The following is a 26,913-nucleotide window of genomic DNA, read 5'->3' as shown; positions in this document are numbered from 1 at the left end:
CCGTGGGGCAGAGCGGGAGAGGGTGTTGGCGCTGTCCTCTGAGTGAGAGGATGGGTGCCCCTGAGGAAAGGACTGCTTTGGGGCGGGGAATGTGGTGTAGGGGAGGGTGAGATTGTCCCCAGAGGCAGCCTCCTTAAAAAACAATAAATTTATGAGCCTTTGGCCCCATCTAAACAGGAAAATAATGATTTTTTTTAATCTACCTAAGAAGGGAAATAATCTAGTTGTTTAAAATCCCACTAAGAAAGTATATAACACAAATTTTTTTGTCCAGGTTAGAATGGAAATTTTAATCAACCTAAGAAGGGAAATAATCCAATTGTTCAAATCCGGCTATGGAGGAAAATAATATGGTTTTATTCTTAAAGCCAGCTAAGAAGCAAAAGATTTTCTATGTTGATTTTTCGTTTCAATTTTTCTCTAATTTTGTTCCAGTCTCCAAAGTTGTTTTAATGCCTCCAAGAAATGAAATGATCCAATTTTTGATATGTAACTATGAAGAGAAATATTTTGTGTTTCAGACCAGCTAAGAAAGGGAATAATTTTTTTCTGTTTTTCTTCTTTTTGTTTTTTCTCATATTTCTATCTCCTCCAGCTCAAAATTTGTGTTTTTCCTTCTAAAAAGGGCTATATCTATATTATTTCATCCATCTCTGAAGGGAAATAATGCTATGTATAAATCCAGCTGTGAATGAAAATAACTTTTTTATTTTTGCTTTTAGCAATTTTTCCCCTCCTTTCAGCCCCCAAATTTGTTTTTATATCTCTAAGAAGGGAAATAATTTAAAACTTTTTTAGATAATGCTAAGATGGTCACTTGAAAATAATCCAAAAATTAGGACTTAGTCCTGGCCCAGGTGGGAGGGGTCTTATCTTGGGACTCTAAACGGCAAGGCTGACTGGGAGTGGCAGGGATGGGAGGGGCCAGCACCACTTCTCCAAGCCTTGCTGACACTGTAAGACTTTTAGGCGATCCAGATCTTGAATTGGTTCTTTCCCTTATTCCGGTAGGATAAGGGCAGGCAGGGGTTGACGCCCAAGCCCGTCTGGTCTTTGCTGGGGCGCTGCATTTCCTGAAGCAGCTCCATGACCTGTTGAGCAGTGCGGCTCTCGGGCCCAGACCCCCTCCTGGCCACTTCTTGTGCGGGCTCCTTGATGGCGAGGCTCACCTCGTAAATATCTTTGGGGAGACAGGGACAGGGCGCTGAGCCACCTGCAGCCCTTCTCTCCTGCTCCTGTCCCACCCTGCCCACGGGCTCTACCTACCCCCCTGCTGGTGAGCTCCAAGCTCCTGGAGGGCTGAGGGCCCTGGAGTGGGCTCCTCCGTAGCACTGTGGGTGTCCGGCAGGACTTTGTCGTGGTCCTTGTTGTGCTCATTCAGCAGCTGCAGCGTCTTCGCCTGGAGGAAGAGGTGCTCAGCGCCCACACCCCAGCCCTGCCCATGCCCACAGCAGCGTTCTGGGCCCTACCTTCATGTCCTCCTTCTCCCTTGACATCTGCCGAACGTACTCCTCATCCGGACGCTGCCACTGCTTTCGTGGCAGTCTCTGGGTCTCATACAGTGTGAAATCCTCCCCTGCAAAAGGACAGGGTTCAGACTCCGGGACTCCCCCGACCCTACTGAGAGCTCGCCCGGTCATTCCCTAGTCTCCTGGCTCACCAATGGTGTCCGTCTCTCCGGCCAGCTGGTGACAGCACTGTTGCAGCTCGTGTACTTGTTCTGCCAGATCCCCCTTCTCCATAAGAGCCACCAACCGGGTCTGGCGCCAAAATAATGGGGTCAGGTCTGGGCAACAACCTGCCTGCCCCCTCTCTTCTTGGCTCAAGTCAGGAGAGGCTCACCTGCAGCTTGTCCGTGTCCCCCTGTAGGGCCCGGTAGGTTTCCCCAGACACGACATCGCCCCCAATTCCAGGGGCCGGGGCTGCCTGGAGAGCCAAGCAGTGCACCTTCTGTTCCCTCAGCTGCCTGCCCAGCTGGGCCTGCTCCTCCTCAGCACTGGCCAGAGCTGAGTGGAAAACTGTCACCTGCAGGTGAAAGTGAGTGTGCTCGTGGGGGGACACAAAGTTCTTACAGATGAAAGGAAGCAGAAAGGAACCCTCCCCTCTCGGGCCTTCAGGGGATACGCCTGTTGTTCACAAGTGGATGGTGTCTGATCACTGGCTTCCAGGGAAGGGGGGTGTCAAGAGAAATCAGAGGGCAGGAAAGGTGGGACAGGGAAGGGGTGAGAAGAGTTATGTTCACCATGGCTTCTCGGCTCTCTAGGTCCTCTGGGATGCTCCGCTTGGGCTGAGCAGCCTCCTCATCCATTCCCTCTTCCTCCTCTCCTCCCTCCTCATTGTCAGGTACCTGCTCCTTGCCGGGTGTGTCCTCCTGATCGGGTATCTCGGCCTTGTCAGGTATCTCCTCCTTGCCAGGTGTGTCCTCCTTGTCAGGAATCTTGTTGTCAGGTGTGTCCTCCTGATCGGGTATCTCGGCCTTGTCAGCTATCTCCTCCATGCCAGGTGTGTCCTCTACTCCCTCCTCCTTGTCAGGTCTCTCCTCCTCCTCTGCTCCTTCCTTGTCCACTCCATCTCCTGGGGGCAGCCAGAGGAGTCCTCAGACAACCCAACAAGGGAGGCAGAATGGACCACCTCCCTCACTGTGTGTCCTGGGCCAGCCGTTCCCCCCAGAATCACCAGCTTCTCTAGAGGTCCCCCTCCCCCTCACTCACCCTTCCCAGGGTGAGCCATTAGGCTCAGCTGGGCCTGGAGCAGCCGGTTCTGTTGGCTGGCAGCTTCCAGGCGCTCCTAAGGGGCCAGGAAAGAGGGTGAGAGGGCACGGAGGCTGCCAGGGCCTCCCACTCGGGGGCCCAGCCCTCAGCAGCTCCCTCACCTGGGTCTCCCGCAACTCCTGGCGGGCCCTCTCGGCCACCGCTGCGCCCAGTTGTTTCTCCTGCTGCAGCTGAGCCACAGCCTGGGTCTGCTGCAGGAGCTCCCTGTGCAGAGTCTGGTTTTGGGAAATCAGCTGCTGGCAGGCCGCTGCGTACCGCTGCACGGAGAGCAGGTACTCGTCCCGCTCCCGCTGCAGCCTCTTCACCTGCTCACTCTTCACCTCGACCTGCGGGAAGACCCTGGATGTGAGGGCAGGTGGTGGCCTGCGTCCAGACTCTGAGCCCATCAACGGGGTCGTGGGGGCAGACAGGCCCCTGACCCCTGGCTCCAGGCCTGTCTCCCTTGCACAGGGCCCCAACGACTCCTCACCCAGCCTCACATACCATAATCTTCTTCCCGCCATTTAAACTTTAGGCCGCAGATGGGAGGAAAAGCAAAGGGAGCCAACCAGCAAGCATCTGTTAAGTGCACACTAAATGCCCGACACTTTACGTGCATTATCTCATTGAATCCTCAACACTTCTCTGGGAAAAGTGCTAACTTCTTTTTCTTTTGTTTACTTGGGTTTTTTTTTTATTTTTGTTTTTGAGACAGATCCTCACTCTGTCACCCTGGGTAGAGTGCAGTGGTATCATAGCTCACGGCAACCCCAAACTCCTGGGCTCAAGCGATCCTCCTGTCTCGGCCTCCCAAAATGCTGGGAGTACAGGGGTGAGCCACCATGGCCAGGTAGATGTAAAGCATTTGAATATCTGCCAGCAGAGCCAAGAGTGGAATCCAGTGTGAATCCAAAGATCGCCCATCAGACCATCCTCCCCTAGGGTTAGGGGCACCCAGTGCCTCTAGCTGAGACAATTATGTCCAGACCTGGAGGAAGCCCAGGGCTACCCGCCTCTCAAAGTCAGAGGGCCGGAAGCAAGAGTCACAGGACTGCTCTATAGGCTTCTGGGGTCCCCTGTCCCCGAGGCTGGCACTGCCTTTGTCCTGGCCTGGCACCTCCCCCCCTCCTCAGATGGAGTGGCAGTTACCGTTTGCTTCAGCTCTCCCAGCTTCTCCTGTAGCTGGCCCAGCTTCTTAGCCAACTCCATCTTGACATGCTGCTCTGAGTGTAGTGAAGTCGTGAGCTGCATGTTGTCATTGCTCTGGACAGAGAGAAGTAATCTGCAGCTGGAGACCCCCAGGACTTGACATCCACCTCCCACGGCGCAGGGATGGGTGGTGACAGGTTGAAAACCCTTCCCCCCGCCACCGTATATTGGAGTGGGGCTCTGGTACCATTTCACATAAGGTCTACCCTGCCCAATTTTACAGGTGGGGAAACAGAGTCCCAGAGGGCAAATGAGGAGGGCAGGCTAGCCAAGCGGGGCCACGCACGAGCTTGATAAAGCCGTCTTGCAGCTCGGCTTCAGGTGAGCCAAACTGGTCTCTACCTCCCGCACCTGAGTCACACTGTGCTGCTTTTCCTCCTTCAGTATTGGAATCTGCCCAGAGACAGGCGGAAAGACCCACAGGGAGAGATGCTGGTGGATGGACAGGCCACCATCTCGTTCTCTGTCCCCACCTCCACAAACAGGAAACACATGCCCAACTCTGCCTGCATGCCCCAGCAAGCCATAGGATTCCGATTTTACAGGGAAAAATCCCAATCAGTGAGGCGGGGAAGAAGCAGACAGGCCAGGGGATTAATGGCAGCAACATAGAGTAAACCAGAAGCAAAGTACCCCCCCCCACCTCCCCCCCACTTCAGTCAGAGAAGCCTGAGGGGCATGCGCAGCCAGGAGAGAGCAAGCCTGAGAGGGGTCTCGGCATCGCCTCACCTTCCTCTTGTCCAATGGGGGGAGTGCTGCCCCATTGGAATGGTTAAGGTTGGACACGGGCACCTTCAGAATGTCCCGAATCTATAGGAGACACCAAAAAGGGAAAAACAAGGGCAGGGGAGAAAGAAGTGGCTTAGAGACAGGCCAGAAGGTCAGGCATGGAAGAGGAGGTGGGTTCAGGGAAAGGAAATGCTGAAGGAGGGAGGAGATCAATACTGGGGCCTGCACCATCCTTCCAAAGGGCTACCTGCTGCTTTGCCAGAGGCAGAAACAAATAGATGGAAAAGTCTCCGAGTGGCGCAGCTCTTAGGACGCTCACGGGGCCCTTTCTTCAGGCCCAGGGTGCGGAGGAAATCTGGCAGGACTCCAGACCCTCCCCTCCGCTTTAAAACCTGCCTTCCCCGTGAGGCTTCACTTGGACAAAGGGGGCTACAGCTAAAAAGGAAGTTTGAAAGACACCGATCGAATCCAACAACATCAACTTATAGAGGAGGAAACTGAGGCCCAGGGCAGGAAGTGATTTTTCTGAAGTTACCCAGCAAGGTGGTGGCAAAAATGGTTTCAAAATTCAGATCTCCTAATCCTAGAGCCTGGGGCTCTCTGTAGCACACCCTGCTGCAGGGACAGGGAGGGGGAGATGGCAAGTGGCTGTTCTCACTGGCCTCACTTCCCCTTGAGGCTGGGGATGAGGAAAGTCAAAGAGCAACTACCACTTATTGAGTGTCTACTCTACACCAGGCCCTTAACTAGGAATTAATATAAAAACAACAAAGAAAACCTCATTCAAACTTCTGTAAGTGTAAATAAAACATTACCCCTGTTTTACAGGTGTGAAAAGGGAGGCCCAAAGAGACCAAACAATTTGCCCTAAATCATACCCCAAGCAGAGGGAGAGGGAGGATTGAAACACAGAATTCTCACCCAGTTCCCGACACTTTTTCCACAGTCTTAACCAGTACTCCTTACTGCCTTCCCTTGACCCCCTGTCCCCGGGGGCCTGGCCAGCCAAGACTCACATCCTCAGGCGGGCAGCAACCGTTATCAGTAGCAGCTGTTTCAGAGCTACCACCATTTTTCACTTTTTTCTTTTTGTTCTTTATATAAGATGATGGGAGGTTGCGCTTCCGTTGATACTCCGCCAACTGTGGGAGGGAAAAGCAGTAATACTTGTGAGGACCGTGAGCCCAAAGAGTCCCATTCTACCTTACAGCTATTTATTTATTCATTTTTTAATTACAGTTTTTATAAAAGACTCTCATTGTGTACCCCATCTGATTTAATGCCACCCACAGCCGTACAAGGTGTTGTAATGATCACTTGATGACTGAAATGGACTGACGGCATGGCTTTTAAGAAAAGGCAATACTGGAATTTAAATTCAGTCTCTTGACTCCAAGCTCTGGGGTTCTGCGATGAGTCTGCAGCAGCCAGGGGGCAAAACCAAAGGCAGAGGTAGAAAGCAAGCATTCAGTAGGCAGGAAGTGTGCATGGTGTGCCTTGGAATCAGACCGCGGGGCCCTTTCTTGCACATCTGTTAGGGCTGCTCACCAGCACTTCCCCAGCTTTGCAGTGTATCCTAACGCAGAGGATGGTGAGGGCACAGCCCTAGTGAATCCAGGACAAGCCAAGCAGCATTTCAGAGAGAAGACTATCATAGTTTTACAAATCTATGCAAACACCACCCCTAAGTCCATTAGTGTTTTTTCTCTCTCAAGAAAATCAGGCAAAACTGATGCTTCAGAAAGATACCCCGGGTTAATCCCGTGGCACTCAGAGAAGCCCAGGTTGAGAAGGGATTTGGGGAAGATCAAGGCTGTGAAGTTCAGTTTCCCAGGATCTGGTCTACAGAAGGTAGGTAGATCTCATGCCAGAGAGCACTGAGTGAACGTGAGGTAGAGAACGCAGGAAAAAAATTGTAAAGTCTCTCTGGAGAGTGGCAACCCGGGAGAAAACCAAACCAAAGCCGCTCTCCCATTGCCACCCAGAGACACTGTCAAGGTTTTGAGCTTGTTGGTGAAGTGTGGGCTTTTCATACTGCCAAGGTCTGAGTTAAGGGAGTCGGAAACCTCTCAGTCCTAAATCCCTTAGTCCTTAGTCTCCCCTTCCAGTTGGAAATGTGTGCTGCAGAGACACCAGAGAGGGAGAGAAAACACTTAGAGGGGCACTGGGTGGTAAGATCAAAGGCCAGGCTCTCCAGAGTAATGACAGCTCCAAGGGCGATTATGACATAGCTGCATTCCACTCCTCCCTCCCTATGCCCCAGTCTCTGCTCCCCGGTGGGGGAGGGGAACGCAGGGCCCGGACCCAGGTCCTTGGAGACTGGAGCCCCCAGATCCCAGGGAGGGCCGGTGTGGGGCAGCAGGAGGCCAGGGCTGAGTCCAGAGCAGGGATCCCTGGGAGTCCCCAGCCCAAAGTCACCCTGGGGCAACTGGCGAGGGCGGGGGCTGGGCTGTCTGAGAAGACTTTGATGAGGGGAGTCAAGGGGCGCTGTGGGGATAGCCCTGCGTGTCTCAGGAGTGGCACAGACTGTGACCATAGCCCTGCCATGGGAGGGAGCCTGGGGCTGGGTCGGGAGCCGCCACCCGGCGCGTTTTACCTTTTTCCTGGCCCTGGCCAACGCTTGGTGTCGGGTGTCTGCCGACATCCCGTGGGGGGGGGGCGGGGGGAGGAAGGGTAAATATGGGATCCACAGGAACGCGTTGTGGGATCCCCACAACCGCTGCGAAATCGCTTCCAGTAAGCACTGGGAACTCGCCTCTGCTCGCTGCCGCACAGAAGTGCAACTGAGCCAGAACCGGGGGTCCCAGGGCAGTACTAGGGAAACACGAGTGTGGGCGTGGCCCAAATGCTCCCAGCCCATTGGTCAATGAGAAAGATGAAAGGAAAGGGGTGTGGCCAGGCAGCAGCAGGAGGCCAGAGAAGCCAGGGTGTCACAATGTAATCAGTGTACCTGCCAGTCGCTGTCCCCGCCCACTCTGGGGAGGGGTGGGGGAGGCGAGGGGCTGTGTCTTGCTGGGTGTGCTCACAGGTGTCAGTATGAGCCTTCATGGCCTCCTTGACAGAAGTCTAGTTCACCTGATGGGCCTGAGAGGCCGCTCCCCGGCCCCGCCCTGGACCCTCCCCAGCCACTGAACCCCGGGACCTGGGGGCCTGGGACCCCAGGGCTCAGGAGGTGGCTGAGGAAGGGACATCGTGGGGGCGGGGGGGGGGGGGGAGTGCATCATTTTACGGTCTGTTTCCTGACTCTTCACAGCCCTGCCCCGACTTTCGTGTCCCAGAAATCACCTCCAGAGACCCCCATCCAGTCCTCCAGACTCTCCCTCTCTGAGAACCCCCTTCCTCAAGCGTCCCTTCCCTGACCTGGGAGTGTATCTGCCCCACTCCCAGGCTGGTCCAGCCCCGGGCACTCCTACTTCCCAGCTGCTCTTCCCTTGGCACCCCGCAGTACCCCTTTCCTCTGAGAGCAGGCTCGGTCCAACCAGGCTTTCCCCTCGCATTCCTCTCCAGGACTGAACCCGGACTTAATGGAAGTTACTGCGGGACTTTCCAGTCCCCTGAGTCCTTCTGTGCCCTCCTCCCCCGCCCTCCATCCTGTAAGTCACTGCTGCTCCCAGCGCTCCTCTCCATCCCAGCAGCAGCCCTGCTCTGCTCAGAACCTCCAGGGCACTTCTAAATCCCTCCCCTTCCTTTTCTCCTGCTCTCCAGTCTTCAAAGAAGTGCTCTCCTGGCCTGACCAGGGCCAACCCTCCTCCTCCCCATCCCCAGCCTCCCTCCTCCTGCCTCCTCAGGTGCCTTTCCCATCTCTCCTGCTCACTGGTTTCTCCCCTCGCCCAGCCCTGCCTTTAAACCCACAGGTCTCCTATCAGGAAAACGCTTGGCCTTTACACTGGCCGCTCCTTCTAGCTGCCAGTAGTCTCTCCTCTTCTCTGGCAGACCACCCCAAAAACTCAGCCTCCTTGTCTCATCCCCAAATGGGGTTCCCTCTACCACCACTGTCAAGTTAGATCCGCAAAGACTTGGGATGTTTGTTCAGTGATTAAGAAACTGCCAGGATGCAGGTGTGTGCCAGAGAGCATCTGCCCTCCAGGAACTGCAGGCTGAAGCATAAACAGGCAAAAGAAATTCCAGGACAGAACGAGCATGGTTTTGTGAGGGGGAGATGGGAAGCTCAGACTTAGGCATGCGAGGAGGGTCCCCCACCCAGAGGTGGTGAGGTCAGAGGCCAGGCCTGATGAATAAGTTCCACTGAGCCCAGATGACAGGTGGCCACAGTCTGCCAAAAGCTTTAGGCTGATTGAGCCTGTCTCTGAGAGCAAGTTGGGATCCAGTCTTTGACCTTCCTGTGGCGCCTGACTGTGCAGATCATCCTCCCTCATCGGTGCTAATTCGTTCTTTCCCTTTTTAAAAGCGATGCTTCATTGAGCACTTACTTTGTCCCAGTCAGCTTACTTTACATCCATCATCTTGCCTAGTCCTTCCGACAACCTTATAGGCAGACACTTTATCATCCCCATTTTACAGGTGAGGCCTCTGAGTTCCAGATGAAAGGGTGGACATTTCGCACACAGGCTATGTGGGAGCATCATGGCTGGTTTCTTTACCCGGCTGTGAGTGGGCTGAGTCTGAAAAGAGAGTCTGCACAGAAGAGGGTTTTGTGGAGGTTTTTATAAATGGAGATGCCCTGTTCAGTTCTTTGTTTCTGGGCCAAACTGGCAGGTGAAAAGTTGCTTCCTGCCGTATGCAGTGCGCGTATGGCAGAGGACAGTGGGCAGAACAGCTGTCTGTCGTAAATTCTTCTCCAAACAGCCAACTCCTACGACCCCTCTGCCCCAGTCACATCCATCCTTCTGCCGTGGCGTTGCCCTTATCAGGAGAGCTAGGGAGCCATAGCCTTCGTCTCTATCAGGGAGGGATGCGGACGCAATGCCGGCTGTAGCTGTCTGTCAGATCTACAAAGTCCGGGCGCTCCCCAGACTCCTGCAGCTATTGTTCTACAAGCCTAAGTTTGGCGTTAGCCACATTCTGTCCTATACATACTTTTCGGGTTCGCACCTGGAACAAACCCAACACCAGAGAGATTAAGTCTCACAGTCAGGAAGTGGCAGAGCCGAGGGTGTTGAACTGAGCAACGGCACCGCGGGGCCTGGGCTCCTCTTGGGGCCTCTCTGCAGCAGCATCCTCCTGCCCTCCTGCCACTGTTTTTCTTTGCCCGCCTGGTGGGCCCCTCTGCCTTCCGCTGCTGCAGAATAAAATGCTGTAAAGCATTAGGAAAAAGAGACAGGCCTGGCGCGGTGGCTCATGCCTGTAATCCTAGCACTCTGGGAGGCTGTGGTGGGAGGATCGCTCGAGGTCAGCAGTTTGACACCACCCTAAGCAAGAGCGAGACCCCGTCTCTACTAAAAATAGAAAGAAATTAACCGGACAACTAAAAATATACAGAAAAAATTAGCTGGGCATGGTGGCGCATGCCTGTAGTCTCAGCTACTCAGGAGGCTGAGGCAATAGGATTGCTTGAGCCCAGGAGTTTGAGGTTGCTGTGAGCTAGGCTGATGCCACGGCACTCTAGCCCAGGCAACAGAGACTCTGTCTCAAAAAAAAAAACAAAAAAAAAAAACCCCTATGTAAAAATTAATCTTCAATACATTATTTAGAATAGCAAAAAAACCCAAACTGGAACAAACTCAATGTTCAATAATAATGGTTAATTTATGACCCATTCTGTCAGCTGAATGCTATAGAACGTGAGTATATGAAGTATTCTCATCAATAATATTTAACTGAAAGGAATCAAGCTTTTACACCTAACTTCCAGTTAGCAGAATTCTGGGGAATCTATTAAATGACAACATGAGGAAGCAATCAGACAAACCCAGACTCACGTCTGATCTCTTCAAAAAGTTAATATATCATTTAAAGCAAACAACAACAAAAAAGTGAAAGGGCTGTTTTTAGATTAAGAGAGACTGCAAAGATACAGCAACAAATACAACTGCACAAACCTTGATTGGATCTTGGTTTGACGATAAAACAGCAATAAAAGATATTTTGGACAACTAAGGAATTTTGAATATGGACTGCTTATTAGATGATACTAGTTAATTATTAATTTTCTTACATATGATAATGATGTTACGGTCATACAGAGAAAAATTCTTTTTTCTTTTAGAGACGGGGTCTCACTCTGTCATCCAGACTGGAGTACAGTGGCACAACCATAGCTCACTGCAGCGCCACCTCCTGGGCTCAAGTGATCCTACTGCCTCAGCCTCCCAAGTTGCTAGGACTACAGATGTAAGCCACCATGCCTGGCTGAGAAAACATCCTCTGGAATGGAAGCCACAGGCCGAGTCCTCTCCCGGCCACATGTGACAGGAACAAGGCAGTAGCTGCATATGTTGTCACAGCCTCTCGTGATTGTCCTGAGGAGGAAAGTACCAGAACTTAGTAAGAGTAGCCGGGTGTCCTGATGCAACCCAAGGAGCAGGTCACAGCTCCCATGGCAACACTCTGGCTCTGAATCCTCTCGCGACTGTGCTCGCACAGGACCAAGCTGAGGTCTCAGAAGCACTAAGGCAAAGATTTCTCTTTAAACAGTGGTATCTAATCATAAAATACAAACCAGACTGTAACTGACAGACACAGTGGTGAGCGCGGGGAGGCACAGTGGTGAAGAGACAGAGTACAGACTCACACCTGGACTTTCTACTTTTTTTATGAGTCTACTATTTGGACTTTCTACATCCAGACCAGAAAAAATAAATATTACAAAGTACGTATGTATGTGTGTGTGTCGGGGAAAGAGACCCTGGGTTTGAAACACAGGCTGCTGCATTTCGCATACATTCTGATCCAGCTGCCAGTGTGGGTTAAATCCCTCTCCTTCATTTGCATCCTACATGTGAAAGCCAGCCTCAGCTTATCTTAAGGAGATAATTACGAGTATGTATCAAAGATGTTCACAGAAGACTGCTTAATGTTAGCTACTATTTTGGATAGCCATTAAAATGAACAGAGGTTGGCAAACTTCATCTGTAAAAAACCAGATAGTAAATATTTCAGGCTCTGCAGTCCACGGTCTCTGTTACAACTACTCAGGTCTGCTGTTGCTGTTGCAAGAGCCCCCATAGGCAATATGTACAGCAGTAGGCATAACTGCATTCCAATAAAACTTTATTCACAACATTACAGTGGTAAGCCCTTTGCCAACCTCTGCTATAGAAAAGTTAATGCCATAATAAATATTCACCATATTAACTAAGAACAGGTTACAAAACTAAGTACATCAAGAGCCAACTTTTATAAACAAACACACACACAAAGGAAAGGACAGGAAGGATATACATCAACATAATAGTGTTTATCGTCAGGTAGTGGGAGTATAGGTAACTTTTATTTTATGGTTTTCTGTCTTTTCCACATATTTTTCAATAAATGTGAATGATTTTGTAACCAAATTTTTCCTTTTTTAATTTTAGCTTAAAAGATCTGGAGGAAAAAATTTTTTAAATCAGAAAAGTCCAAGATTCGTTTTTTTAGTAAAAAAAAATAAGAGTACGGAAAAGTTAATCATCACTTGTGTAAAACGAGAGAGGGCAGGAAAGAGCCCCCGTGGACGCACCGACACACGTGCGATGAGTATTTCTGAAAGGATCTACAAGAAGCTGCACACACGGCTGCCCCTGAGAAGCGGCGTAAGAGAGGGGGTGGTGGGTGGGAGGGAGTCGTAATGTACCATTCTTTGTCCTTTGTATTTTGTCCCATGTGCACGTATTACCTTTTTTTAATGTAATAAAATTAACATGTTATTTCAAAGTGACAAAGGAAGGAGAGGCTCACTTCTGTCTCCCGGGCAGTGACTCCCACGAAGGCAGAAGTGGCACTGGGGCCACACGCATGACGTGACATCGGCGTAGGTCTCGTCCAGAGAGAGCAACACGTTGGCGGCGTGCTGGCCTGACTCGGCGACAGCCAGCAGCCGAGGAAGGTCCCGACAGACGTCTGGACCAGCAGAAGATCCACCATCTTCTCCCTGTTGAGACTGTCCGCCTTCAGCCTCTCAGCCAGGCAGCCTGGAGGGCAAAGCAACAAGTTACCAGATCCATCCGGTTCATGGCTTCTTCTCATTACAATCCTCTCTAGCTTGAATTGGCCCTTTTATGAGCTTTACTTCATTGAATCCTACAGCCTCTGGCATTAAGTATAAAAGTTGTATGAGGTGTATAAGATTTCTTCATACACTGAGAATCCAGCTTCTAAAGGAAACTCTAGGCCGGGCGCGGTGGCTCATGCCTGTAATCCTAGCACTCTGGGAGGCCAAGGCAGGAGGATCACTTGAGCTCAGGAGTTCAAGACCAGCCTGAGCAAAAGTGAGACCCCGCCTCTACCAAAAAGAAAAAAAAAAAAAGTGGAAACAAAAAAAGAAACTCTAGCATAAAGATACATAGAGATGAGGTGTGGTGGTTCAGGGCTACAGCCCCAGCACTTTGGGAGGCCAAGGCAGGAGAATCACTTGAGGCCAGGAGTTCAAGACCAGGCTGGACAACAGAGCAAGACCCTGTCTCCACAAAAAATTTAAAACATAGCTGGGCATGGTGGCATGCGCCTGTAGTCCTAGCTACTCAGGAGGCTAAAGCAGGAAGATCCCTTGAGCCCCAGGAGTTCAAGGCTGCAGTGAGCTATGAACATACCACTGCACTCCAGCCTGGGTGACCCTGTCTAAAAAAAAAAAAAAAAGACACATGGAGTCCAAGTCTCAAAACTTACAAAACCCACAAATTCCCAGATACCTAGAATCCCAATTGTCACAGGCATCCGGGAGCGGGGCCATCTTCAAGGCTTTAAGTGATGTAACGGTTCCAGATGGTGTGCTCAGCCTTCTCCCTACAGAGATCAAAAGAGACAAAACTGAACCACAAATGAACTACAGAGCAGTCTAAGAGAGTGGGACAATGGGAAGAAAATGAAAACCACCCTCAACCTTTAGATGAACACCTCCCATTTAGGCCAAGGGACGGTAGGGGGGAGGCCAACTGAAGAAGCCCGTTTGCTATGATGCACCTTTCCTAGAATGACGCCCTTCCTGCACATCTCCAAATCCTCACCAGCCTTGAAGCCAAATGCAGAAACAATCTACTGCACAAAGCCTTGCCCAGCTCTCTGTTAGAGCGTTTGTCCTCCCTTTCACTTCCCTTCTACTTTATACTTAGCAATGTCTTCTTTTTTATTGTTTCAATTTTCACTAGCATTTTCTGCCAGATGTTAGAGCTAACTGTACATCTATCTTAGTTCCCAGATCAAACTGAGCTCCTCCTAGCCAGGTTCCATGGAGGAAGGGCTCATTTCTGAATCCCCCAAAGTATCCAATTCAGTGTCCTACAGCAAAGGGCCTGAGAAAGAAAATGTCAGATTAATTAATTGATGATACAGCCAGCTGTGGAAACATTAACACTAGCATGCCTTGTACACGGAAACAAAGTAAGAAAGAGGGTATGTTCCCGCTGATGGACGCCACCTGCTTCTGTTTAGAACTCTCTCCCAAGTCACTGTGCCCGGGCCCAGGCAGCTGCATCCTACACATACGCCATTCGTCAACAGAAAAACCTCAGGAAAAGTTGGGTGGCTCAGCACACTCTGCTTCCTCATCTGTAACGGCACCAAGCTCACAGGGTGATCGTGAGAATTAAATTTGCTGACGCACGTACAGTGCTCCCGCGGAACTGGACACACGGTACGTGCTCGGCAGATTCAGCCAGTGGTATCAAGGCCATCTTCACTGTGGCAAAACCGCAAGTCCTACTGACAGGTGCTGTTGGCCATCCCCACAGGTAGGCCAGCCACGCACCGTTAGCTCTGGCACTATTACATACAATGACACTCACTCCGAGGGAAAGAGCAGATTCCTACCTGATGCGACAAGGGAGGATCACATCGGCCTGGAGGGAGAGCAAGGAAAAAAAGGGAAGTTGCGATCTGTGAAATTAGCCTTGCAGAATCACCGCCCTGCAGCCCTTTATTTTTTTTATTGTGGTAAAATAGACACAATATAAAATTTATGGTTTGAACCACGTTTCAGTATGCACTTCTGTGGCATTAAACACATTTGCATTATCATGCGAGCATTACTACAATCTACCTCCATAACTATTTCCTCTTTCCCAACTAAAACGCTGTACCCATTAAACACTATCTCCCCTCCCCACAGCCAGTTTTTTAACTTAGCTCCTTACCGGAAGGTGCATATCACCACAAAAGTCTCAAAAATAGCTGGGACAGAAGTACATTCAGTCCCATGGCAAACACTTCACCCGAGGGAGCTCTCTCGCACCAGGTGGGCACCCGGTTCCTGATGCTGCTCTAAAAACTGGCACAAACACAGAGTGTCACCCAGGCCCAGGAAACCAGGGGAAGCAGGAAGCAAGCACCTCTTGCAGTTGGCTGGGCCGCAGGCAGCCGCTCTTCTGTAAGATAGACCCGGCTGTCTCTGTGTCCTCCACATTCATCTGGCAACCACAGGTCTCAGTAGACTGCAGCGAGAGGGGGTTCCATGGTAGGCAGACAACAAGGAGCCACGTGTCTCCAAAGGTCTCCCTGCCAAATGCCCCAGAAGCATCTGAGGCAGCTGGTTATCCACCAATGCCCTGTTGCCTCAGTTCTGACATTAATTGCCAGATGTACTCCAAAATTAATGACAGCCTTTCAGAACAAAAGAAATACTACATTATACATACACACCAATTAGAAGCCGTGTCATTTAAAATATGGGGAAAACATGTACTTGAGAATCAAGGAAATATGGTTATGAGAACAATTAGGAAAGGAAGGACTAGCTGATAGTGTCTATCAGCCTGAGGGGAAAATAGGCTTCATCCACATGTTATACTCCTCTGTGTCAGAATGGAGAGGTTCCCCAGCCACTGGAAGTATTAAAAGCAGCAGTGGCCAGAGGGTACATAAAGCCACCAAATAAAAATGATGCCTCTTCTCACAGTAACTTTAAACATCTTAAATGAAAGCAAGGTTGTGTTATGAATTAAAACACAAATTCTGCATGTGGTTGTAAGAACGTGAACTTCACACTCCGGCAGCCCCTTCAGTCTGTATTCTTCGATCAACCCCTGCCCCAGCAGCAGCTTTAATTCCAGAATCAAATAAATTCCAGATGGAGTTAGAAGTTGAATGACGATCATATGAAAACCAAGAGAAAACAGCAGTTATTGTAAAAGAAAGAAAAAAAGAAAACATCAAGCTTTTTTTAAACCTTCCTTGGCTTATTTTCTTTGTCTAAAAGTTGAAAACACCAAGGGGAACATGAATTATAAAGGACGGGAACAAAGCAGGGGTCACAAAATGTACATACTACTTGCTTTACTAATTTACCAATTCAACTCCTAGAGATTTATTCTGGAAAAATAATAGAAGCAACTATAGATATATGAAGACATTTATTATAGTATTGTTTGTAATATAAAAACTTTCTAAATAATCTGATGTCCAACCACAGGGAAATAGTTGAAAAAAATCATGGTACAGCACGAGATCTCTTGTACCAATTTTTTAAAAAGTAACTACAAAGATTGTAGTGTTTGGAAAAATGTTAAATGAAAATAGCAAGATACAGCCGGCCGTGGTGGCTCACGCCTGAAATCTTGGCACTCTGGGAGGCAGAGGCGGAAGGATTGCTTGAGCCCAAGAGTTCACGGCTTCATGAGGTATGATCGCGCCACTGCCCTCTAGCCTGGGCACCAGAGGGAAACCCTCCCTGTAAAAACATTTTTAAATTAAAAAAAAAAAAAAAAAATACTTCCATTGGCTCTGTGGAGAAAAACTACAAAAAGAATGAGAGATAAAGAAATAAAATACCGAATGTTGCAGAAAAATGTAAAATAGTTCATCAATAATTTTTACATTGATTATGTATTGAAGTAATAGTTGGGATATATTGGGTTAAATATATTATTTGAATTAATTTCTTTTTTAATTTGTGGTTATAACGGTAGAAGTAGTTCAATTAATTTCACCTGTTTCTTTTTACTTTTTTGATGTGGCTACCAGGGTATTTGAAATCCACATGTGAGGCTCTCACTCTATTTCAGACCTGGTCGATAGGTTAATGACTTCCAGATTCACCTCTCCAGCTGGACCCTCCCTGGAGTTCCAGAGCCATCGCCCAGCTGCCCACTTGGCACCTCCCCTTGGGTGTCTGATGAGCACCTCTAAGCTAACTTGGCCAGAACTCTTCGCTTCCACACACACGTCCTCTCCAAAAACCTGTCCCTGCCATTCTGGCCCATCTCAGTAAATGACCCAACCATCTTTTTAGTTGCACTAGGAGGAACTGAAGAGTCATTTTTGTTTCCTCTCCTTCCACCTCCACAGTCTATCTGTCAGCAGGTCCTTTCAGCTCGAACTACAAAATGTCTCAAATCTGTCCGCTTCTCATTCTGGGCTGCTACAACTCTACCCCAGGCCACCGTCACAATAGCCTGCTAACTGGTCTCCTTGCTTCTGCCCTCGCCCTGTCTCCTGCTTACTATTATCTTTCTGGAATGTCCTTTCCCCAGATTGTTTCATGGCTGGCCCCTTTTCATCCTTTAGGTCTCAGCTTAAATATCAGCTCTTCAGAGAGGCCCTCCCAGACCACCCCATATAAACTACTCCCGTTACTTCTCTCATTTTCTTCACAATATGTATCACTAAGCAAAAAGTTGGCATTATTTATTTACTTCCCCCATTGCCTGTTCCCCAGACTGGCAGCTCCCTGAGCACAGGATGCACTGTGCCTTGTTCACTGCTCTACCCCCACAGTCTACACAGGGTCTGACTCACAGAAAGGCTTAATCAGTGTTTCTTGAATGAATAGATGACTATTTTATGTCTTCGTTTGGGTTCCCCAGAAGCAGACCCTGAGATAAGGATTTGAATGTAGGTAGTTGATTTGGAAGGTGATCTCAGGAAACACTAGTAGGGCAGTGGGGAAGACAGACAGGGAAGGGAAGACAGCCAATGGATAGTGTTATCAAGCAAATTTCTTGCAGGCTTCTGGGTCTTAATCCTTCCGGGGAACTCTGGGAAATAGTGTAGAACACTGTGATGGTTAATTTTAAGTGTCAACTTGACTAGGCCACAGGATACCCAGATAGCTGGTTAAACAATATTTCTGGGTGTGTCTGTGCAGGTATTTCTGGAGAAAAAGATTAACATCTGAATTGGTGGACTTAGCAAAGCACATTGCCCTCCCCATGAGAGTGGACATCATCCAACCCCTTGAGGGTCAAATAAAACACCTCAGTGCCTGCCTTAGGCCAGCTGTTTGTACAGAAGTAGAAATAATTCAATCTCATCATTACCTAAAGAAAAAAGCATTTCGAATAAAAATATTTTTTCTCTAAAGAAGTACCAATGATGAAAAATTCACTCACTAAAGATGACGTACTATTTTTAAGATAAATTTGAAGATTTCATGATTAGATACACTCACTGAATTAAATCACAGTGATGCAAATCTATTGTCAATTCCCTTCTTTCCAATTTTCTTCTTACAGGAGAGAATTTCCTTTGAAGAACTAGGTACAATCTTAACAAATTGTGCTTTTAGTTTTCATGCATTGAAGGCTAACAACAATCACACCCAATTGTCACATGTGAAATTATAATTTGCTTTACTTAAACTCATAGAAGTTCACTTCAAGATTGTTTTAATGCACAGTGTTTATTACTTTACTATTTTTGCATATGTAGAATATGAAAATACATTCCTCAAAGGGGAAAGGCATCTTGAGTATGAGAAGCTTTTGACATAGTAGTAGACACAACCCCCAGAGAGACAGGGATGTCTAGGAAAGTACTGGGTGTCCATTCGAATGGGTTCGTCTTGTGGGTGGGTGCACTGTCTTCCAATGGAGCTACCCTCAGGCCTGACCAATGGAGAGATCCTTCCTGGTTACAATCTCAGAGATGAAGGATGCCCAGACCAAGGTGAGCTAAGCTTGGGATGAGCTCCTAAATGAATGTAACATGTTTCAAACTACAGTGAGTTTGAAAGATTAATCTGGGCCACTCAACATTCAGAGAAAAGTCTAGGGACTAGCAGAGGACATTTTTACTAAGAATTACAAACAAAATGCATTTGTAGTCCATTTTTCAAAACACCTACAATAAATTTTTTTTGGTAAATGAAGTGCAATAATGGCATCTAGAACTGTGCTGGGCTCAATCAATATTTGTCCAGTGTATAAAATACAACCTAATTGGACAGGGGCAAGTGTCCCTTGGAGATCCAGCTCAGTGGCTTTCTGTGTGTTCCTGGTAAGAAACGCTGGGGCACAGGAGGTACAGGGGAGGTGGGAGCTGACTTCCACTTTGTACCTTGGGCTTCACATAAATAAAAGTGACTCCTGCTGGTTTAAGAAAAATTTACTGTTACCGATGTATCTTTTCACCTTCCTTTCATGAATAAGAAAACAGAGACTCCAGTTAGTTAAATAACTAAACCAAAGTCGTGTGCAAAGAGTGGCAGTGTCACCAGCAGACCTCAGGTGCAGAGAGAAACATTAGCAAAGGTAGTCAGACTTCGTTATCCACGATTCCCTTACTTGCAAATTCACCTACTTGCTGAAATTTATTTCTAGCAAAAAAATCAAAATTCACCCCACTTTCCTGATCTATAGCAGACATAAACAGAGAGGCAAAAATTTTGAGTTGCCTGATGTACACAGTCCCAGCTGAGGTCAGACAAGGTTCTGCTATAGTTTCTTATTTCAGCTCTCATGCTATAAACAAGTGTCCTTTTTGTGGTCTATTTAGTGCCATGGTTTTCCAAATTTTTTTTTTTTTTTTTGGGTGATTTTTCTGTTTAAAATGTCTTCCCAGATTCATGCTAACAGTTCTGTGTAGTGTTCATAAGTGCAAGAAGACTGTGATGGGATGTGCCTTACTGAGAAAACACATGTGTTAAATACCTTAGATGAAAGTGCCTCCCATATTCCCTGATCACCTTGGTTTTCCTCACAGCCAATCACATGAGCTTTACCAATTATATAGAGATTTTAGCATTTTTCATTTACTTGGAAATGTTTTAGTATGATGGAGAATGTTACCTAATTTGATAGCCATAGAATCAGCAAAGGAAAAATCCTATTAAGTCACTACAGAGGTCCATGGATATAATAAGGGGTCCCATAAACTCTGACGGGAAAAATAATTACATGATTATTTTCACTAACCTCTAACAGAAGTCTAGCTTTTCCCCCAAGTATGAATATAAATCACAAACTACAAAAGTATTAGCAGCATTCGTGGCTGGTTTTCATTTGGAAATTTCATGTATATTCATGTCACATTAGAATTGTTACAGATCTTGGAAAATAACATTGTGCTTGTCAATAATTCAAAATTACGATAGTTATTGTGTCATTTCATGTGTTAAGAAGTACATACATCATCATAGCACCAATTTATTTACTATTTTTATAACTGAATTTCCATATAATGGCTTCCTTTGTAGTCCTGTGTATTGTCTGTTTTACATTTCAAAAAAAAGTTACTTAGAGAAGGGATCCCTAGGAGCTTCACCAGACTGCCAAAGGGATACATAAGAACCCTGAACCACCTCTTTTGTTTTACAGACAAAGAAACACAACCCAGAGAAGGAAAGTGGCTTGTTTGAGGCCCCACCACCAGCTGGAAGCAAACCCAGTTAGACGCCTCATGGGAGCCAATGTGGGAACATCCAGCTGCCTAGCTATTAAATTATAAGCAGAAAAACTGGGGCACCACCCCCTGGCCAATGGATACATGAGCCCTGAGAGTAAATAACATCAGTGTAAAGAAAGAGAGGAGCACACATCCCGGGGGGTAAATGGTGAAGATTTTACAACGCGTACCTGAGTCCCTCAGAGCCTCCCAAGAAGAGGAATCGCCATGGCAGAGAGTCAGTGTCTCTGCAGGGACTGTGGGTTGCTCCTGTGTGTTGGTGCAAAAGAGAGGTGTAGCGTCACCATTTCTCTCCATCACTCCGCAAGCCTCCTGCACACCAGCCACATCAAACTACCTGTGCACACCCAGCCCGCCAAGCTCCTTCCTGCCTCCTCACCCAGTTCTCTCTGCCTGCCACAGTCTTCCTGCCTTCTCTCCCTGGCAATTACCTTCTTATCCATTAATACCCAGGTATGTGTCACCTTCTTCCTCTATTTTGCAACATCGTTATGCTTGTCTCAATACTAAACTGCTGAGCTTTGTAAGAGGACAGGAAGAGAGCAGGGACAGAGAAAAGGAGGTTGGGCATCTACTGTGTACACATAAGATAATTGCAGTAATAATTATAAAGTTAAGTTTATTGACAATTTAATATGTGCCAGACATTGTACTAATCAATTTATGTATGTTACCTCATTTGATCTTCCCACCAGCTGGTAGGTGCAGTTATGAACCTTATTTCAGAGATGAGGAAACACAGGCACAGTGAGGTTAACTAAGTTGTCCCAGGTCACCGACAGAGGAGTAGCAGAGCTGGGATCCAAACAGGCACTTTGATCTAGAAGCTACGCCCTCAACTGCTGACTGCACCAGAAGGAAGGAGCTGATCTCATTCCTTCTCTCGACGGGAGAGAAGTTACCGGTCACAGAGACCCAGTGATTTTTTATTAATGAGAACCTAAGGTAAGACTCAGAGCTCGGCTTCCAGGAGGCTGCCTGACTCTAGCTGTAGTTTAAGATTTTAGTTAGAAGGAGGGAAGAAAGGAAGGGAGGGAGGGAGGGGAGAAAGGAAGGAAGAAAGGAGGGAGGGAGGAAAGAAGGAGGGGGAAGAAGAGAGAGAGGAAGGCAGGAAGGTAGGTAGGTCGGTTGATAATTCAGTTAGTCCATTGGTTAATAAATTGATTGGTCAGTAGATGGACAGAAAGATGAATAGCTAGATCGAAACAACTGTTCATTCTCAGCTATCTCCAGCACAAAACAGAGCGGGCCAGAGTAGAAAGTCAGTTCTTGCTCTATGAACCATGAAAAAAAAGTCAAGGCATCCTGTAAACACCACTCCTAAGCATGCTCTAATTTAATGTAATTTCACACAAGGCAATTATGGGCCAGCCAAGAGGCCCACAGTTGATGAAAAGGCAAGAGACTTAGGCTGAGCTGCCTTCCCAGGAAACTCTCAGAGATTCCCCTCACAAAGAAGAGCTGACTTTATTTTCTCAGTCTAAATTAACCCTCCTATGTTCTGAGGGACATAATGAACATCACAGTCCATGTTAGTACAGAGAAACAATGAGTAACTTTGCTTTACTTGGGCTTCATATTCATTTCTTGCTTATCTGATCACAACTTCAATTCATCCTACCTTAAAAAAAAGGAGTTTTTTTCCAAATAGTTACCATTGTGCATAAAGTTAACAAAAAAGATTTCCAACCTCCAACATGTGAGATCAGCTCAGTTGGCTCCTAAATGAGGAGCTAACCTGTTACATGCAAACGTCATCCATGGGTTTCCTGGGAAAACGATCCAAACACAGAAAACATCTACTCTGATACTCTTTCGATGACTTTAAGGAAGAAACACTTGCAGTGACATTACTGAATATTTCTGTAGCTGAAACTGCTTTCTACTTTGAAAGTTACTCATTTCCTACAAACCAGCTAAGCGACACATCAGTTATAGTAATTTATCTTTTAAACTCAAAAGAGGAAGATCTAAGCAGACATGTTGAGGTACGCGTGCATCTACTGCATTGTCACACAGAGAGTTAAAGATGTAGTTTTGGTGTGGGGAGGGCGGTGGCTGGCTGCACACTTCAGAAAGGCCTGCATTTGCCTTTGCAATCAAGGCTTCCTCTGCAAGCTTTGCAGTAGCTGCCTCCAACAGGGTTGGCCTGTAAATGCTCTGAGGAGGTGCTAGCTGGACAACTCCCAGAGAGCAATGGAAGTTCACACCTTGCTAGAAGCCGGACTCCCCCAAAGACACCGAAGCAGAGCTCTGCCTTAACATTGCCGCCTGCTTTGCATTGTCATTTTGAGTAGCAGCAAAGTAGTACAAGAAACTGAATCTGTTTCCAAGCTTGTTACTAAATACACAATTTTGTATTAAAAATACAATACACAGAGAATGTCAAAATGAGCCAAGAACTACAAACTAGATACAACCAAGAGAAGTCCCAGAGGCTAAACATGGTAGCAAGAGCAAAAAACAAGCATCTATATATGGAAAATGACTATCCTAACCAAGAGATCTGTCTGTTTGCAGAACTGTTTTCTATGGGCTCTAGCTCTTTCTGTGGGCTCTAGCTCCATGTACGGTAATTAACTTAGAAGACTATGTCATTGAGATAGTAAAGAAGTAAAAAGAGAACTATGAAAATATATTTCATGTATGAAATGTTGCAACAAGGTGTAAATGCTGACATTCACAGGTTTACTTTTCTTCTTGAACAATCCAGCTGCATGGGGTAGGAAGGCGGATACACCCACAACTAAGAATCCATCACAAATATCCAAATCTCGCTGTTGCTCTCCGACAAGAGAGTACCCGTAGGTGTAAACAGGTAGGCACAGTGTGCCTTCTCAACTGTCTTAGGCATAGCCTAAGTTAGGATTCGAGAACAAGGAGTTTATTCGGGAGGTGATTCCAGGAAACAGCAGGAGAGCAGAGAAATGAACCAGGGAAGGAAGCCAGGACCAGATGTGATACAAAGTTACCACTGTGGTGTCCCGTGGTGTGATCGCCCAGGGATCTCTGGGAGCTGTGCAGAGTACACTTCTCCAGTTAGCCCAGCCCAGAGGGGAGGGACCTGGTGCAGTTACACACTGGTTCCTACCTCAACTGAGGGGCAGGCACTGACCTGGCAGCCTCTGCGAGTGGGCAGGTGGCCAGAGAAAGCGCTCGGGTAAGGAGACGGAGATACGGGCTGAGCATACACACGCCCAGTGTTCAAGCAAGGATGCAAGAAGAGAGCTGCACATCGCGGTCGCAGCAGCCTTATTCACGACAGCCAAAAGGGGAAGGCAACCCCAGTGTCCATCGGTGGATGAATGGAGAAACAAAATGTGGTGTATACATAGAACAGAACATTATTCAGCCCTCAAAAGGAAGGAAATTCTGACGCATACCACAGTATGGATGAACCTTGACATCATGCTAAGTGAAATGAGCCAGTCACAAAAGAACAAAAACTATATCATTACAAGAATATGAGGAACCTAGAGCAGTCAATTTCATAGAGACAGGAAAGAGATTAGTGGTTGCCAAGGGCTGGGGGAGGCAGAAATGGGGAGTTAATTGTTTAGTAGACATAGAGATGATTTTGCAAATACAAACGTTCTGGGGATGGACGGTGGTGTTGGCTGCCCAACAGTGTGGACGTCCTTCAGCCACTGACCTGTTCACTTAAAAATGAGTAAGATGGAAACATTATGTGTATCTTAGCACCACCACCACAAAAGGGAAATGCCCCGTGATAAGGGCAGGGCACCTGAGTGTCTACTCTAACAACACTCTCAAAGACCTACCTCGAAGATCTTCAAAGAGATCAGGTTTTGGTCAAAAGATCTTCAAAGAGGCCCAAAAAGGACCACCATTAGAGATTTGGAGAAGGGGACTATTCTACTTAAAAAAAATTGTTCACTTTTTCTGATTGTAGTATCTGATCACTGGTGAAATTGTAGTATCTGATCACTGGTGAAAACTTAGAAGATACACAAAACATTTAAAAAAGGGAAAATTTACATCATGTATAATCTCATCACAGGGGTGGCCTTCCCAGGGTGAGCAGCATGGAGCACCCAGCAGAGAGAACACCTCTGGCAATGGGAGGGCTCCCGAGCTGCAGCGGCCGGCCAGGGGACATGCAGCTGACAGACCTGGACCCCCGGATCTCGCACTCCACACACGTTGCTGGCGGGCTCTGTGCCCATGCCTCTGAACACCATGGTACTCAAGGTGTGCTCCGTGGGCCAGCAGCAAGAGCATGCCCTGGGAGCTCGTTAGAAATGCAGAGTTTCAGGCAGCAGTGGGGAACCTGCGGCCTCAGGGCCACATATGGCCCTCCAGATCCCCAAGTGTGGCCCCCCAATCAAACCCAAACTTCCAAATCTGGATTCAGTCAACAGGCTGCACTCGGGATCCAGAAGGCTACATGTGGCCCCGAGGCCACAGGTTCCCACCCCGTCCTGCGTGCCTTAGAGTGTAAGCAGCACTGCCCTGGCACGGCCGTTCTGCTTCTGTGATTTCCGAAAAGGGCCGGAGCCGCTAAACCTTAGTGCCTTGGCGTTAAAACGTCCACTTTCTCCCATGGAAAACAACTCCCCTGTCTAGCTTTAAAGGGAAGAAATATAGTGTGCGGCACAGAGGAGATGCTATGTAAGTGTGTGTCAATACTGTTTGCGTTAGTATCACAGACAATGTCATCTGAAAGAAAACCAGTGGAACTGACAGCAAAGATAGGAAATTTTCACCTAAAATGAATTTTATTTTGCTGGAATAGAAAAATCTATCATAAGGCAAGCTAAAAAGAATAAAATAATTTTCTCCCAAGACTGAATGCTTCTTTTGTAACACAGTTCAATATTCTTAGACTTTTTTCAGACCAAAAAACAAAAGCACATGGAATGACGTGTTGAAACTTGTTCTGACCCTCTTGCATTTTCAAGGCTCTGGTTTGTTGTGCTTAATGTCTTTTTTTCTTCGTTTCCTACCAACTTTGTAAGCAACAATAAGACTTTGTTAGCTGGTGCAATGATGCAGTTATAAATGCATTAGCCCTCTCACCCACAGTAAGAATCTGACTTCAGAAACAGAAAAATAAAATTCACCATTAAAATTGTAAGTTATTCAAAGTAATGTGTGTTAAAGTAATATGTTATTTCCCTCAGTACAGAGGTCTTTAAATACAGAGAATACTAACTACTTTTACTTGGATTTGAAACTTCGAAAATGTGGACAGCGAATGAAGGTGGCTGGACAAGGAAAACGTATGGAGTCATGAAGTACATTAGTATTTGAAGCTCATCCACATATATCAAGAGTCTTAACACGATTCTTTTTTGATCCAATAATTCTGCTATGAGGAATTTATCCTAGCATGTGAAAAAATTTGTATCTTCAATAAATGATATCACTCACAGCAATGCTTATAATAGCAACTTTAAAAAAGAAAACATTAGTTTATAATACTGGATAACCAGTTGAATAAATCTCATTCATTGTTAGGCAAGTAGAGTGTGTCATTCCAACTAATGCTTGTTTGGTGTGTTTGATGACATGGAAAATGTTCACACTGTATTTTTAAAGTTAAAAATGCAGGTTACAAGATGTGTGGGCGGCATAATCCCAGCACTGTCTTTACTTTCACTCGCACACACACCCTGCCCCTTTTCCTGGGCTTAATTTTCTTCACGGCGTCCATCACCACCAGACATGCGGCGACCTCTAGGTCAATGCCTGGACTAGGTCAGAGTAACGGCAGGAAAAGAGGGAATCGCTCTGTTCACTGCCTGTCCCCATTGCCTCACACTGTGCCTGCACAGAGCAGACAAGAAAGAAATTTGACCTGAGAAATAAATTAAGGACTGAATATGTTGATAATTATATGTGCATATGTGTACAGAGACAGACACAAGACACTAGCAGGTATTACCCAAATCTCAATAATGGTTGTGGCTGGGTGATGAAAACACACGTTTTTACTTTCTTAATATGCTGGTGTATAGTTTCTAAATTTTACACCATGAACCTCTCCTAAAAAAAATAAAATAAAATAACCCCTTTTCATAATATGCGTTTGCATTTGTGTGCATATATACATATAGAAAGAGACCTTTATATTTGGTTATCTAATAGAAATATTCCTCGTTCCCCAAATTGCCCAGTTATACATGGGAAAAAAACGAAACACTATTTTACTCCTCACCTGAGGTGAACAAAATGAAATAAAATATGGAACAAGTAGTTTAAAAACAACACAATGAATCCATTTTTGCTTCTTATCACACACATACCAAACATAAAATCAGACAGTATAGCCCTTCATAAACTGTTCCTAATTTCATGGAAAATAAGTTTTAGTTTTATGAATTATATGTGGATGCTGCATTTTGGAATTATCATGGGAAATGACAATTTCACAGATAGACATTCTATTTTGTTTTTATTGCATTAAAACTAGCAATTGCTCCAGAGTTAGCAAAACTGGACCACAGTGTTCTCATTGGTCTGAAAGAGGAATTGCCATCAAGAGACACAA

The 26,913-nt window shown here is 46.9% G+C and overlaps 1 long non-coding RNA gene across 2 annotated transcripts in view; it reads left to right on the top strand.

Moving 5' to 3' along the window:
* The window catches only part of LOC138393419 (uncharacterized), a 42,648-nt gene extending 17,199 nt beyond the window's left edge, over nucleotides 1-25,449 (top strand). Inside the window, exons 1-4 of one of the 2 annotated variants that reach the window (XR_011235184.1) lie at nucleotides 12,205-12,379; nucleotides 20,312-20,852; nucleotides 21,095-21,344; nucleotides 24,421-25,449. This is a non-coding gene — a long non-coding RNA (uncharacterized lncRNA). Of the gene's footprint in view, nucleotides 1-12,204; nucleotides 12,380-20,311; nucleotides 20,853-21,094; nucleotides 21,345-24,420 lie in introns of those variants that run through there. The other variant, XR_011235183.1, reaches the window with a different exon arrangement.
* Nucleotides 25,450-26,913: the final 1,464 nt, after the last annotated feature.

Source organism: Eulemur rufifrons, chromosome 11 (assembly GCF_041146395.1).
Source record: "Eulemur rufifrons isolate Redbay chromosome 11, OSU_ERuf_1, whole genome shotgun sequence".
Lineage (NCBI taxonomy): Eukaryota > Metazoa > Chordata > Mammalia > Primates > Lemuridae > Eulemur > Eulemur rufifrons.
This window is presented reverse-complemented; position numbering and strand designations above follow the sequence as displayed.